The sequence below is a fragment of the Corvus hawaiiensis genome, chromosome Z, assembly GCF_020740725.1.
Source record: "Corvus hawaiiensis isolate bCorHaw1 chromosome Z, bCorHaw1.pri.cur, whole genome shotgun sequence".
NCBI lineage: Eukaryota > Metazoa > Chordata > Aves > Passeriformes > Corvidae > Corvus > Corvus hawaiiensis.
Window position 1 is genome coordinate 2153982 of NC_063255.1, and position 13716 is coordinate 2167697.

Below are 13716 nucleotides of genomic sequence, written 5' to 3' on the forward strand. Positions count from 1 at the left end.
AGAAAGGTGTAAAAACCTCTAAAGGCTACCATGATCAGCACAGTAATCCCAGAATGCTACAAGTTTGTTCACCACCTTAAAGCATTAAATGTAAGGGTTCCTTCTTTCATGATTGGCGCTGAGAAAGCTGAATATTGACAGTAGAATACAGAGGTCACTGAGATTCAGGCATTCAATTAAACACCAGTGTACCAAATCAGTGTTAAAGGTTGTTCAGGCACTAGTAACCAACCCTGGGCATAAAGGGTGATTCCGAACACTCTGAAGAACAATTTTGAATATGCAAAAAAAAATTCAGGAAATTTTCTCTCATTGCTGTCACTGCCATAATCTCATGGCAATTACAGAGATGGGATAGCTTGCATTACTGGAATGCTGTCAGGGACAGCCATATGCTTTCTTTAGGAAAGGTAGGCCAGAAAGCAAGGTGGTGGATCTGCTCTTTATGTGAGAAAGCTACCAGAATGTATCCAGTTCTGCCAATGGGTGGATGAAGAGTGGGTTAAGAGCTTATAGGTAAGAATTGAGGGGCAGGCTAACAGGGCTGACACTGCTGTGTTTGCTACAGGCCATCTGATCATGAGGAAGAAGTAAGTGAGGCTTTCTACAGATAGCTGGAAACGGCCTCTCAGTCAGAAGACCTCATTACTGTGAGGGAATTCAATCACTCTGCTCCAAGACAACACAGTGAGGCACACACAGTCAAGAAGATTCCTGCAGAGCATTGATGATAACACTTTGGCACCGATGGTAAAGGACACAATGAGGAGAGGTCGGCTGCTGGACCTTGTACTAGCAAACAAAGGACTAGTTGGGGATGTGAAGGCTGGGGGCAGCCTTGACCTCAGTGACCATGAGATGTGGAGCTGTCTGGGTCTCCACATCTGACTGTTTCATGCTACTAGTCTCGTCACTAAGCAGACCTCCCTTCACTCAGGAGTGTGTCTCCTGATTAGTGTTGTGGTTAGGTATCGTACTGTTCAATTCAGTGCTCCACAGAGACTGTCCCAAACCAGATGCTGATCTCTCACTCTCACTCTCACTCTCCCTTTCCTTCCCATTTCCCACTGCAGTGGGATGGAGAGAATTGGAGGCACAAAGGGTGAAGGTCATGTGTTGAGATAAAACCAATTTACTGGAAACAGCAATGAGCTAAGAAAACAAACAGAAACAGCAACAATATTAATTACAGAAGTATAGAAAAGAGAGGGTGATTCACATGCAAAAATGTTTACCACAGAATCCAAGAAAAATGAGCAATGACAGACAGCTTTCCCCCTTCCACCATGTGTTTTTGAATGGAAGCCATGCCCTTCTTCTCAGAAGCCAGAGGGAGTCCCTTTTCCCTGCCCCTTGCAATGATGTGAGGTGGTATCAAATAACATTAAGGTCTTGGTTGAATCTAGGATGGCTAGTTACTGATTATTTTCTTACCTCATAACTTTTTGCTTTTCCCACCACAGTTCTGATGCTCTTATCATTTGGCCTATTCTCTGGGAGATGAGAAGCCAGATGCAGTATTGGCTCGCAAGCTGAAATGCTTTTAACCTCATTACCATGAGTAACGATCCACGTCAGCCATAAAAAGGTGAAGATGAAGAAAACCCCAGGTGATGTTATCCTTGCAGCAGATGATTTATGTTTGTTTTTTAAGAAAATAAACAGAAAATTAAGGATGAAACATCTTCCTGAAGAACATACTGAAACACTTTATGCAGAGTGTTACCCGAACATGGAATAGAACGTGTACACTGACATAAACCACTGCATTCTTGAGACTTCAGACCGTCTTGCAGGTTTTCATATCGTCTGGAAGAGAAACAGGTGGGAGGACATGTTAGACGGAGACTATTGGCACAAGAGAGAGAAAGCTCAGATACTGCTGGAGCGAGATAGAAGTGCAGTCTTTCTTCTGTGACCATCATATAGAGTTTCAAACCAAAAGCTATGGAATGGGGTCATGAAGTTGCCAGGTAGACTGATGTCTTCACTCCTTGGAAAAACAACTTAATCATGCTCTGTCTTGAGCTGTTCTTGGCAATTTAAGCCATATCCTGGAGAGAGTGGAGGGGAGAAAGTGCACAGTGGAGCCAGTAGACAAGTGTGTTACGGTGTTTGGTTTGTACATGCTTAGGGAAGCTGGTCAGCTGCACAGGAAAATGTCTGATTGCTGACAAAGAGCATACAAATAATTATGCTTATTTTTGAAAACCTCATCTCCATTTCCCAGTATTTATTTTATTACATTTTTTCTGCAGATTATAATGACAATAATCCTTCCCAGACAATGATATAATGGTTGCAGCTTGATCTGTCACCTATTTATGTGGCAGGTGGGGCTAACCAAGAAGTTAGGAAACAGAACTGTTTTCCTGATTGGGGTCAGAAGGTAAAACATAATAAACTCTATTTTTGTTTTTGTTGTTGTTTATAGACATAGGTCTTTGTTTTTATTGTTGTTTATAGACATAGTTTCTCCCCAAAGTAATTTTGGCTTATTTGTAATTTCCTTTTTTTGATTGGTACACGGTATTTAGCTATTCAATTCTCTGATGTTCCAGCAAATAGACAGGCATTATTTAAAATAAATGTTCTCTCAGACTGTGCATATTTTTCCTACTGTTCATTTCTGGATCTGTGAAATTGAAAGAGACTTCAGGAGCAGCGCAAATTTATTTTCCAAAGAGAAATAAGTTTGCCATTCTTTTTTTTGCCACATATCACAGTATTGTTTGGGGATCCTGCAACACGCATATATCAAACCAGGAGTCCCGTGGAAAGGAAATATATACGGACAGACAGATTCTTGATAGCTGTTTCAGAGAGATGTTTATTTCTCCAGCCGCATGGCCGGAGCTCTGCCCAGGAACTGTTCCAGTCACCGGACCAAGGGTCCTTCTGCCCGCGCAGGGAACACAAACCAACCAATGGGAACGAGGCTGAGCAGGGGCAGGGTAGCCCCGTGTCTGTGCCCTCAGGGCCCCTCTCCCAGGGCTACACTGCAGGGGAGGGACCCCAACAATTGTTTTCTCCATTTTATTGTCTCAGAGTTGATGTTAAATGTGACTTTTTTTTAGGGTATGCTTTAGTTTTCAGTATTTCTTAAGCATTTTTTCTGCATTATAGAAGTCAGAATCCATTTACTGCCAGATGACTGATGTTCACCCATGTTGCTCGCTTGGATGGTTACTAGATGCTGCCTGTATTTCATCTATAATATCCTAGAAAAACCTTCCTCCTCTCTCTCTGTCTCATTCCTCATTTTCATGTCTCATTTTTTATGCAGCCTCAGCCTCTGTCAGTCACTCTGATGACTTTTGAACTAGTTTGTCAATTTAAATTAAATTAGCAGGAGGTCAAGAGGAAGGTTCCAGCACATTCCATGAAAGTAGGAGATCTTAACAGATGGCTGCACTAACAGTATTGGCCACACTCCTGTGTCCTCCTGCATGTCCTGTGCAGCTTCAGGCACAAGGAACGGATGCTGTCTTCAGACCTAAATTCTGTGGTGATTCCGAGCTGGCTGAAATGCAGCAGTGATGCCCACATGGTTTGTTCTGTGCTGTCAGTGCAGTTGTCATCTCTTGCCTTCGGCTGTGGCTTCCACAGAGGAGAAGCGCTGTGCAGGAGGAAAGGAACCCTTGGGGAGAAAATGCAGAACTCCACCATCTGGCATTGTGCTAGGCCTGAGTGGACGGGTGATGTCACTGTCTGCCGTGTCCATGCCAGCTTTCAAGCTACAGATAGATGTAGCACAGCCTCCCTCATGGAGCAGTGTGTTGTCCCTAGAGAAACTCTAAGGATCATATGACATTACATGGAGGTTTTTTAAAAATAGAATGGCAAGAGCATCTACCTAGAAAGCTCATCAGCCCATGTACCAGAGAAGTGTTAGAGCCAATTTGGAGCAGAATATGACACTCTGCATGCCACTGGTATAGAATCACAGACACACTAATATACCTTCAGCTTGAGGCTCAGATGGCTGGAATTCACATGCGCAAAGTGACTCTGTGCTCCTCCGTTCTTGGGACTCAGTCTTGAATGGACTCTGAAGCCTCTACATCTCCCAAATGTCTTTAAAGAAACAGTGCCAGGTGTGAAGGGGCTGTGCTGCTCTGTGCCCTGTCGCGTGCTGCCTGCAGCCACTGGAGCACAGTGCGCCATGTGGCCCTGCTCTCTTGGAAGGGTGGGTGTTTCAGACTGCTACCTTCTTGGGCTAGGGGCTGGCCAGCCTAACTTGTGTTTCTGGCTTTGCCACCTAACTTGCACCTAGATTTTAGGCCTTGTATGAAGCAGTCTTGCCGGTGTCTGTGCTCCCTGCCTACTGCGTGGGCAGAGGCAGGAGTCTGTACCTTGTCAGACAGGGTACTCCTGGAGGCTTTCAGAAGACGTGATTTGTTTGCTCCACAGAGCACAGGTCTTTACTACTTGATTCTGCTTTCTTAGGCACCTTGCACTTGAGGGGCTGGTAGGTTAGGTGATTTGGGCATTGCTCTCTTCAAACACAGTTTTTGCAGACTAGCAGTTGACAGGCAGGACTGCGTGTGTGTGGCTGCAGGGTGCTCAGAGGAGTGCCTCATTACAGGTGTGTGCGCTGCTGAAGGCACCGCTGTGTGTTTGGCTGAAGTGTGCTCTCTCATTACAGGCAATTTTCCTATCACCTCTCCTAAAGATATGCCTTTGCTGGGGTGTAAGGAAGCCTTCAATGTCTTGACTCACCTCAAAGTTTATTTAATAAAAAGAAGGCCGTGCACACTTGTGTGGCTCCAAGTACAACTGGCAGAATGCTAGCTGCTCAGGTTTTATTTAATCCTAAAGAGTAGGACTAAGTTGAAATTTCTAGTCAACTAATTTTCTTATTTTAAAAATCATCACAGCAAAATAAGAGATGTAGAAAAAGCAGCTATAAATAGCAGTGAGATTTGCTTATTTCTGCTATTCTTGCTAAGACTTTATGATGTGTTTTTAGTCTTGATTATATGCCTCAAGGTAAAAAACAGGCTACAGAAGATTTTTTATCAATTATGTAATGAACTTTACATTATTTCCTTGGTCCTATTGTTATTTTTCAGAGGAAATTAAAAAGGAAAAAAAAAAACATTTTTAGGGACTATCACTTAGCAGATAGCCTCTCAGTAAAATGGTCTTATCTGCTGTGGTTTCTAATGTTAGGCATTAATTGCTAGAAATATTATCATTTATTTTTCATTCTGAATCTCTCTTACTAAAAAAGTCAAAGCACATCCTATTTATTGTCCAGTTTTAAAAAGTCATGGATTCACAAATTCATGTACGAACTTAAACATCTACTTAATTTTCTGAATGAATTTTTTCCCCTTTTATGAATCACAACACTTAATTTAACTGTGTTTTTTAATGTATTTGTAGATACTGCAGATGACTACATAATGAATAAAGTCACTACCAGACTTTTCCTTATGTTTCATGTCGCCTGACAACCAAAATGAAATCCTGACAAAGAAGTTTTAGACAGTATTTGTTTGAGGTTGGTGGAGTGAGCCTGTGTAAAAACCATTAGCTACTAAAAACCTGAAACCATAAACTAGTTTTCAGTTTAGATTGTACAAAATACTAAATACCAAGGGAAAAATGAAAAACTAGACTTGTCTTACAGGAATATCAGTTAGTTGATGTCTGTAAAATATGTTGAAATAAATGTGAATCAAAATTTAATTATAGCAAAAATTATTTTTTAAATTTTAAAAATCTTTTTATTGAGTCAGTAAAAAACTATGACAAAACAAAAAGTAGACTAGAATGCAGAATTAATCTTATAGAAACAATAGGTGAATGAAATATGAAGACTATAAGCTAAGGTTCCTCTACTTGTGAAAACCAAGCAGAGGTTTCTCTTCTGGAAGGCAATGATCAGGGAAAACAGAGCACAAGGATATTCTGATTGGCTTAAATTTTTACTAGGTTTACAAGTAGAAATCTTCAAACAGAGTAGTACCTTTCTGTATTCTGCATTTCTCACTGCATATTCAGTATATTAAAAGACTGAGTAATTTAAATGTCTTGAGTTTTACAAAACTTCCAATTTTCAATCAAATTAAAGAGTAAACACAGGTGGATTATAAAATATACTGTCTGTTATTTCTCTGTGTAACAACTTACAATATGACAGGTTTTGTGGCCTAATTCTAACTTCAGAGAGAAATATACTCTCAGAGTGGAACATAGTCATAGAGAAAAATACCTTCCATTTTGATCTTTGGATCAATTCACTGACATTGAGAAGACAGGATGCAAAGAATCAATCCCCACATAAAGAATAAAATGACTAGGTTGGTTTGGTTTGGTTTGGTTTGGTTTGGTTTGGCTTTTTGTAGTCCTGCACACTGTCGCCATCTTCAATTGCACAGGAAGAAGTAACATTTGGGGACCATTAAACAGGTCTGTTCTGACAGTAACCTGGGGCTCCATCATGCAGAATGAAAAATGAAAGGTAAGGGCAAATTCAAAGGGAATTCAGGGCACAGTGCAGGAGAAAGCTACTTAGCAAATATTTGTAAGTGGGACAGTTCTTGAACATGCTAGAAGAATTATACGACCTCTGGGGCCTCTGTCTTTTTAGACCAGAGCCTGAAAATTCACTTTTTGTTCAATATGTCTCTACCTCAACTGTGTCTTCAGACATGAGAAAAGAGGAAAAGCATTGGAAGGGTAGAGTGTAACAGACGACATGTACCCAATAGTGATAAATAGGAGTGAAAAAGAAAAGGAGCAATACAAAGATTACACTTAAAACCTACACTGTTAATTGGAATCGAGTCACAGTGCTTTTTTTCTTGGAAAAATAGCAATTTGTCTCCAGCTTTGGCAGAAGAGCAGCATGCATAAGAGCAAATAATATTTGAAAGTAGAACAAGCCGACATGGCACCAAGTGAGATAAATGCTTAGCTCATTATCATTAACTCCTGGCCTAGCTACTGCTTTGCATTGCCAAAAAATCAGGATTTGGAGATGAATTATATAGGCTATAAATAATAGTTCCGAGATGCAGCATCAGAAAATAGTTGTAACTTTATTTGCCCATGATCATTAAAGTGCTATAAAAACAATGAAAAAAAGAACGTCTCCTCTTGGGAGCCCTAAATCACAGATTTGTTCTGGTAGCTACTATTTTTTGCTGCAAAAGTAGCTAATGTCCTTGTTATCCATGAACCAAGTGCCTGCTTCTGTTGGCAATCTTTTCCATCACTACCTGCCTGAACAGAAAAGCCCTGCTGTTCTTAAAAGGGAGGGAAAGTGGTTGCAGCATCTTCTACATGACAGATCAAAAGTGTTCTGGACTTCTGCCTCAGCATGAAGCTGATCTACTGTGTAAAGCCATCTATTTAGCAAGATGACCATCTGGCTGGAGTAGGCTTGATGAGGTAATGGTTTTATTAATTCTTGTAATAAGTAAGATGAGTAGACAAGGCTGCCTATGGTGTTCAGATATGAGTATTTGACCTTTACAAAAACATCTACCTTCCTTTCTGGTGCAAAACCTGATGATTTTCAGTGTATCAAAGGAGTTACAAGATGAATTTTCCCAATGCTTCACAGTGAGCATGAAAAGGTCCAAATTTTCTTTTCACATCTGCAGAAAAGTCACTTTTTAATCATCGTGACTGAAGCGAGAAAAGGCTATTTGCTCCAGACTCCTCTATTTTCTCTGCACTGGAGGACATTGCATGCTATCTGCATGTTCTTCTAACTCTGCTGAAGATTTCTAAAGATTTGCTGCTCTCGATCAGAGGAAGCAATCACATTCCTTGGCAGCTTGTCTGAAAGTTGTCCCCCATGCTATTTAAAAATGGTGACCTGTTCCTTAGCTACATTTCCATCTTAAATTTCCATCTACTAGTTTTACCTGTGCTTTTATCTTGAGCATAATAGGGGCTCCAGGACTGAGCATCTTCACTGCCTAAAGGAGCCACAGCAAAGCACTCGGCTTTGCTAAGTGTGCTAATCAAACTCCTACACCTTTCCCTATGCTGCACTTCTTCCAGTCCTGAACTAATTTATATAACTTTTACCTTCAATATCTGCAAGTTTTCAGTGTATTTTTAGAAATGAGGATGCCAAAGGTGGACAGAATTGCACTGTGAGCAAAGCTGCTTGCATTAATGGACAACAAATTTTTAAATGTTGGAAGATATTTTAAGGTAAATTTAGACTCCATAATAACCTAAGTAGCTAAGTAACACAAGCTAAGGAAAAGGTGCTCATGTGCCTGTAAGGGCATGGTGGCCTTTAAGAGGTAGTAACTAAAGAGGCATGGTGATCAATCATGGGCAATTTCTTGTACATGACATTTCTTGTACATGACATAGGAGGAATGTTGTAAAGGCTGCTACCAAAGGAAGTAAGGACATCCCCTTTTTCAATCTGCAAAAATGAACTCTAATAACATTGTGCAGTGTATCCAAGGATTATCTTATGGACATGGCTGCAGGTTCTGCAGTCTCTGATAAAGAACGGCCAACACAAACATGGTCAGTAACACGTGTGTTTTGTCTGCCTGTGTGCTCCCTTTACCTCCATCACTTCACCACTAAACTTTTCATAACAAGGCTTCATTTGCCCTTTCATTTCACTTCTCTAATCTTCCACTGGAATTCATGTTGGAAAGCACCAAATGCAAATGAACTGCCTCAAGTAAGGAGTGAGCATTGACAAGCACTGAATTCAAGAGGGACAGAGGTCCTGTCAGCCTCCAAAGAACTCATCAGGTTGCTCCTGAAGGTTATCATTGCTCTGGTATTTGGCCTGTTTGGTAACAGTATTGGCCTGTTATCAGAGGTTGTCAGGGATACGGCTGAGAAGCCATGAGTGATTCTTTAACTCTGCCACAGCATCCTCAGAAAAGCTGGCTGCTGCTCCTTTATAAATGGGTTGTCCAAGCCAGGTCTTTCCTCTGCCTCTGCACAGGGACTTCCTTAGTCTTGGGGTCCAACTCAGGTTGGGCAGGACCACAGACAAGCTGTGGCTGGGGTCACCATGTCCTGGTGACACACCAGGAACAAGAGTCATGCACAGCTCTTGGTTTGTGCTACACACAACCATTGCTTGCCTGAGGATACCACGTCAACCTCTGCTGGTGCCCACAAAGACACACTCAGCTTCAAGGCATGGAGGGATACAAACCAACTTCGGGTATGTTGCAGTCGTTACACCAAGGGAAGGAACACTTCCACAGAGGACAGGTTTTCCCCAGATTTTCCTAAATATGTTCTGAACATATGGTTCATGCCTTACTCATGCGTTAAGTTTAGAGCCGCTGAAACACAGCACTTCCAGAAATCTTGTCTCATCAGCTCTGTGGGGAGGCATTTCACTTTGAAAAGGGAAAAGGACCAAAGGAAGGTTTAGCCAGATGGACACATGGCAGAAAGAGCTGTAGCAAAGTCGTAGCCTGTTGTTCACATCTGTGGCCGGAGGAGTGAAGGAGCTGGAGCCCGAGTCTAAAAGGCAGCACAGCACAGTTATGTGCTTTCTCTCATGATAGCAACCTTGTCCTGGAAGAGCCAAAAACTTTAATGATGGTAGTAAGGATGGGCACAATTCAGAAAAGCTATTTTAAAACATAGTATGGCAAACCAGCACTTGTTGGCATGTATTGAACAAGCTGACAGAGAAAAGAGACTTAGAGCTGTTACGGCAAAATCCAGTGTACTGCACTGCCATGGTCAGATATAGGATAAGGAGAAATTATGAGGCTCTCTAGAGAGCCAGTGTGGTAAGGCCCCTGGCTGCCATGCAGGTGTCCCCATGTGTTGCTACTGGCATGACCTGCTCTGCAGGATGTTTGTGTGGAGGCAAGGCTTGCTCCTCAGAAGGATGTGCAGCCAACAGTGGGAAGGTGGGAACTGCATTTGCTTTTGGAGCGTATCCCATGGGAGTCTCTGACATGAGAGAGGAGTCAGTGAGAGGAGCAAATGGTGTACCATTCTCCAGCTGCCTGGTCCTAGAAGGCCAAGTTCCCCAATAACAACATCCCGCCCCTCCAATCCCTCCTTGGCCTCAAGGAGACCAGATGCTCTTTTTCTTCCTTTCCTGCCTCCCTCCCTCCCTCCCTCCTGGCTGCAGCAGGCCTGTTTCTGCAGTCAGCTGCTTCTCCAAGGATCTGCTTTTCACAGTTCTTGTACATAGACTTGCCCAATCCTCTGGAAAAGTGACTTTCCTCAGAAATGAAGAAGGCCACTGTGCACATGCGCCATGCTTCACTGCTGAGCAAATGCTTTGGAGCTTTCTGTTAAAAGCTTTTATCCATGGAAAAGCATAGTTTGCTTTTGTGTTACACTCACTTGTGTGGTCGCACTGAGGAGAGGCAGGACACACACACAAAATAGTATGGACTGCTTGCAAATAAATACCCTTCAGTGAGTAGCTATGAGTAGTGTAAACATTCTTCTTAGAAGCAACTTGAGAAGAGAAGTCGGCATAATGTGGGTCCCTTGGTACATGCCAGGATCCCTGGAGCTGGTCAGTCACGTCACTGCCTCTCCTACTGAACCTTTCTCTGGCAGCTTCTTGAAGGGACCAGGTTGTAGACCCACACTTACCACTTCCCTTACCAGGCTTTAAATTTATTCTTCCCATGTGCCCATGGCTTCCCCTGACTTTGTTTCCTCTACATGTGAAGAAGAAGCCGTCTTTGAGTGGAGGCTGAGCTCCTCCACCTCTTGCCCCAAAGGCAACAGGGTGGGCATGTACCTCCTGTTAAGCATCTCATGGAGGGTGTGGCAGAGAATATCAAGTCAACTTTTGTATCTGCCTAAATTCAACAGTGACATCTCCATTTGCCCTCACTGCCTCCACTGGCTGCAGAGATGGGACAGCCCAGACAGCCCTGGGGGATGGCCCAGGGTAGAGAGGGATGTCCAGACCCCCCGGAGCCATGTGGGGTCCGTGCTGGGATGGTCAGGCATGTGTGGTGTGTTGTGGGGCGGCAGGTGACCCCTGGCAGCACAGGGATTGAATGTCTTATGGGTGTCGGGCACCCAGCAGCTGCCCTCAGCCGCCCTCAGCCGCTGAACAGGGTCAGCTAATGGCAGAAGTGTCTTGGGCTGGCTTACACCTCGGACTGTGGGATATCTGATCGGTTAGCTCATGTTTCTCTGCTGGAACCAGGCACATGCACACCAGCCTTGGTCTCACCCGTGCTGCCGGATGGCCAGCAGCATAGCGAAGCTGCTCTGTAATCACAGACAGAAACACAGATGGGGCTGACCTCTCTAGCTCCTGGCTTTAATCAAAATCACACGTAGCCCTCTGCAGCTGTAAGGATGCTTTTTTAAAAAATAGATATAATTTTTTCCTTTTTTTATCGTGTAAAAAAAAAGGACAATATTCCTGTAACTGTTCTTCAAAATGGAAACCTTGTCAATTACTTGCAGAATCCATGCGTGCTTGCAAAAGTTGAAACAGTTCTAAAATAGCACAGATCAGTTCTCGGGGATGTAATTATAAATGCCTCATCAAAACTGTCAAGAAAAACCCTCAGAAGTGGACTTGTCCAATTTTTTTTTCTCTGTAGAAGTTTCTCAAGAATACTACTTTTCTTTCAAAGTATATTTCAGCCCTATTTATAGTCTGCTCTTTATACAGGAACTCCTAACTTATGAACACTGAATTTGCTGTATTGCAAAGTCTTTGAAAGACAGGACCTGATTGCTTAATTTCTGGAGGGGGATGGCTATTTTATCTGTAGATGACAGAATGGATCTAATTGTAATATCACATTTAGGGTATGAATTTTCCATTCCAAGTTTTAATGGCCTTGTGTAGTTATTGCTTGTGATATAACTCCATTAGAAGTTCTTTTCTTTAAAATATTTGGGATATTATGGAGCTGGAAGATGTAAGGCGAAGGAAGTTTCATTAAACCTTACTCTAACCCTGCATCTTTGAGGGGATTTCTATTGGCTGCTGGTTCTACAAATGAGCATATCAATAACCAGGTTACGGGCAAGGCAGAGATTTATCTGTTCACTGGATCGCTACTGAAATTATTTGCATGACAAAAGGGCATGTGATTGCTAGAATACCCAAACAAGAGGAGATACCGTCATTATTCTTGAAAAAGAAATAAAAGATACAGCCTTTTAAAATTGTTTTTTTAATATGAAAGTAAAATGTTGATCTGAGTGATGCTAAGTCAGCCTACTTCAGCTGGGAATCTGCCCCATCTAGTCATACTCAGAGGGATGGATATTAATCTATTATTCAGCTGCACAAAGTTCAGTGGAATAACTGTTCTCACTAATTGCTAATAGGAAAAATTACTGGTGCTTATAGGAGATATTCTGGTAACAGATAATTAAGCAACTAAGTAGTTGAAAATGTCAGGAGAGAAAAATGATCTTTTCACCTCACTGAGTTCATTTTTAAAACTGTGTCAGCTGAGCTCACTTGGCTCCGTACAGCCAGCCTGCAGCTCTGCCGGGGAGGGGTGCTACGGCCACCAAGTGCACAGACAGAGGGCAAAATGAGGGAACACCTATTTTCTTGATCCTTCTTCAACAGTTGCCATTCATGCTCAAGAAGAAATCTCCAATAACTGCTGTATGTAGCTCTTGCTTGCACTGTCTTACAGAAACCAGGCTTTGACACTTGCTTCCTGGCTGAGAGATGGTATTCCCTCCCACAAGCCATATCCCCATGCCACTGAATCTGGAAAACCTCTTCCGTCTCTATCATCCAGACATAGACCTAGAGCCTCTCCTTTTTTGGGAGGTGCCAGAGCAAAGGTGGGTAAGTTGTTGACTGTAAACAGGAGGAGAGAGCACTTCTGAGCCTTGGCAACATGGGTTGGAGAGAGAAGAGAGTTCAGGCAGCAAATGAGGATAGGAGCCACAGCAGGTTATTTTGGCTCTCCAGTATGTTTGAAATTCACTCTTGGTGTTGCTGGGGACAGCAAAGGAGCAATCCCTGACCACTAGGAGCCCTGGGGCAATGCAGCCAGCAGCTGACCTTCTGTGTTTCAGTAACCCCTGGGGCAGCGGTGTGGACCCAGGAACTTGGGCAAGGTGGTCCCAAGCAGCATTTTGAAAGCTGACGTATCAACCTAAAGCCTCAGCACCTGCTTCAAATCTGTCACCCTTTTTGGAATAGAGTGCAGCTGGGGATTCCTTCTGCTACCCCTACCCCCCTGTTGCAGCCCCAAGAAGACTGTTGCATACGAAACACTGGATGCCCTCTGAATTCACAGCTTTACTGGCAGCAGCAGAGTGCTTTGACAGCTATTTCTGCATATCATGAGGATGTCCTGAGCACTCTCAGGTGTGAGCCTGTTCCTGTTTGGACCTATTTATGGTATCATCCAACATCCCCTTGCACTTCCTTGTAACCCAGATAGGGAGGAGTGGAGAGTATTTGATATATTTTGCTGCTGGCCATAGATTGCTCTTTCTGATTGTGTGTTAATGAGTTTCTAATGAAGAGAGCAAGGCTCCCAGTGAATAAGCCTTGCATCCCTAGCTCCCAGGTGCTAGCCTTCTGGGTCTCACTCAAGTTCACCTTCCCCTGCAAGCCTGCCTTCCCACCCTGTGCCAATGGCAAGCTGATGCAATAAGGAGTACATGTCTACTTAACAGTAGCTATTACAGTGAAATGTGATATTGCATCAACATTTGTCTCCAGGATGGCCACAGAAATACTGGCACTGGGACACTCACGTTGTACAGAGAGCAGTGCCA

General features: G+C 43.0%; 1 long non-coding RNA gene across 3 annotated transcripts in view; it reads left to right on the top strand.

Moving 5' to 3' along the window:
• Nucleotides 1–13716, top strand: part of LOC125319465 — a 220995-nt gene that overhangs the window by 49978 nt on the left and 157301 nt on the right. The window contains exon 3 of one of the 3 annotated variants that reach the window (XR_007200743.1): nt 1464–2608. The exons of the other annotated variants lie outside the window; for them this stretch is intronic. This is a non-coding gene — a long non-coding RNA (uncharacterized LOC125319465). Of the gene's footprint in view, nt 1–1463; nt 2609–13716 lie in introns of those variants that run through there. 3 annotated transcript variants of the gene reach the window in all.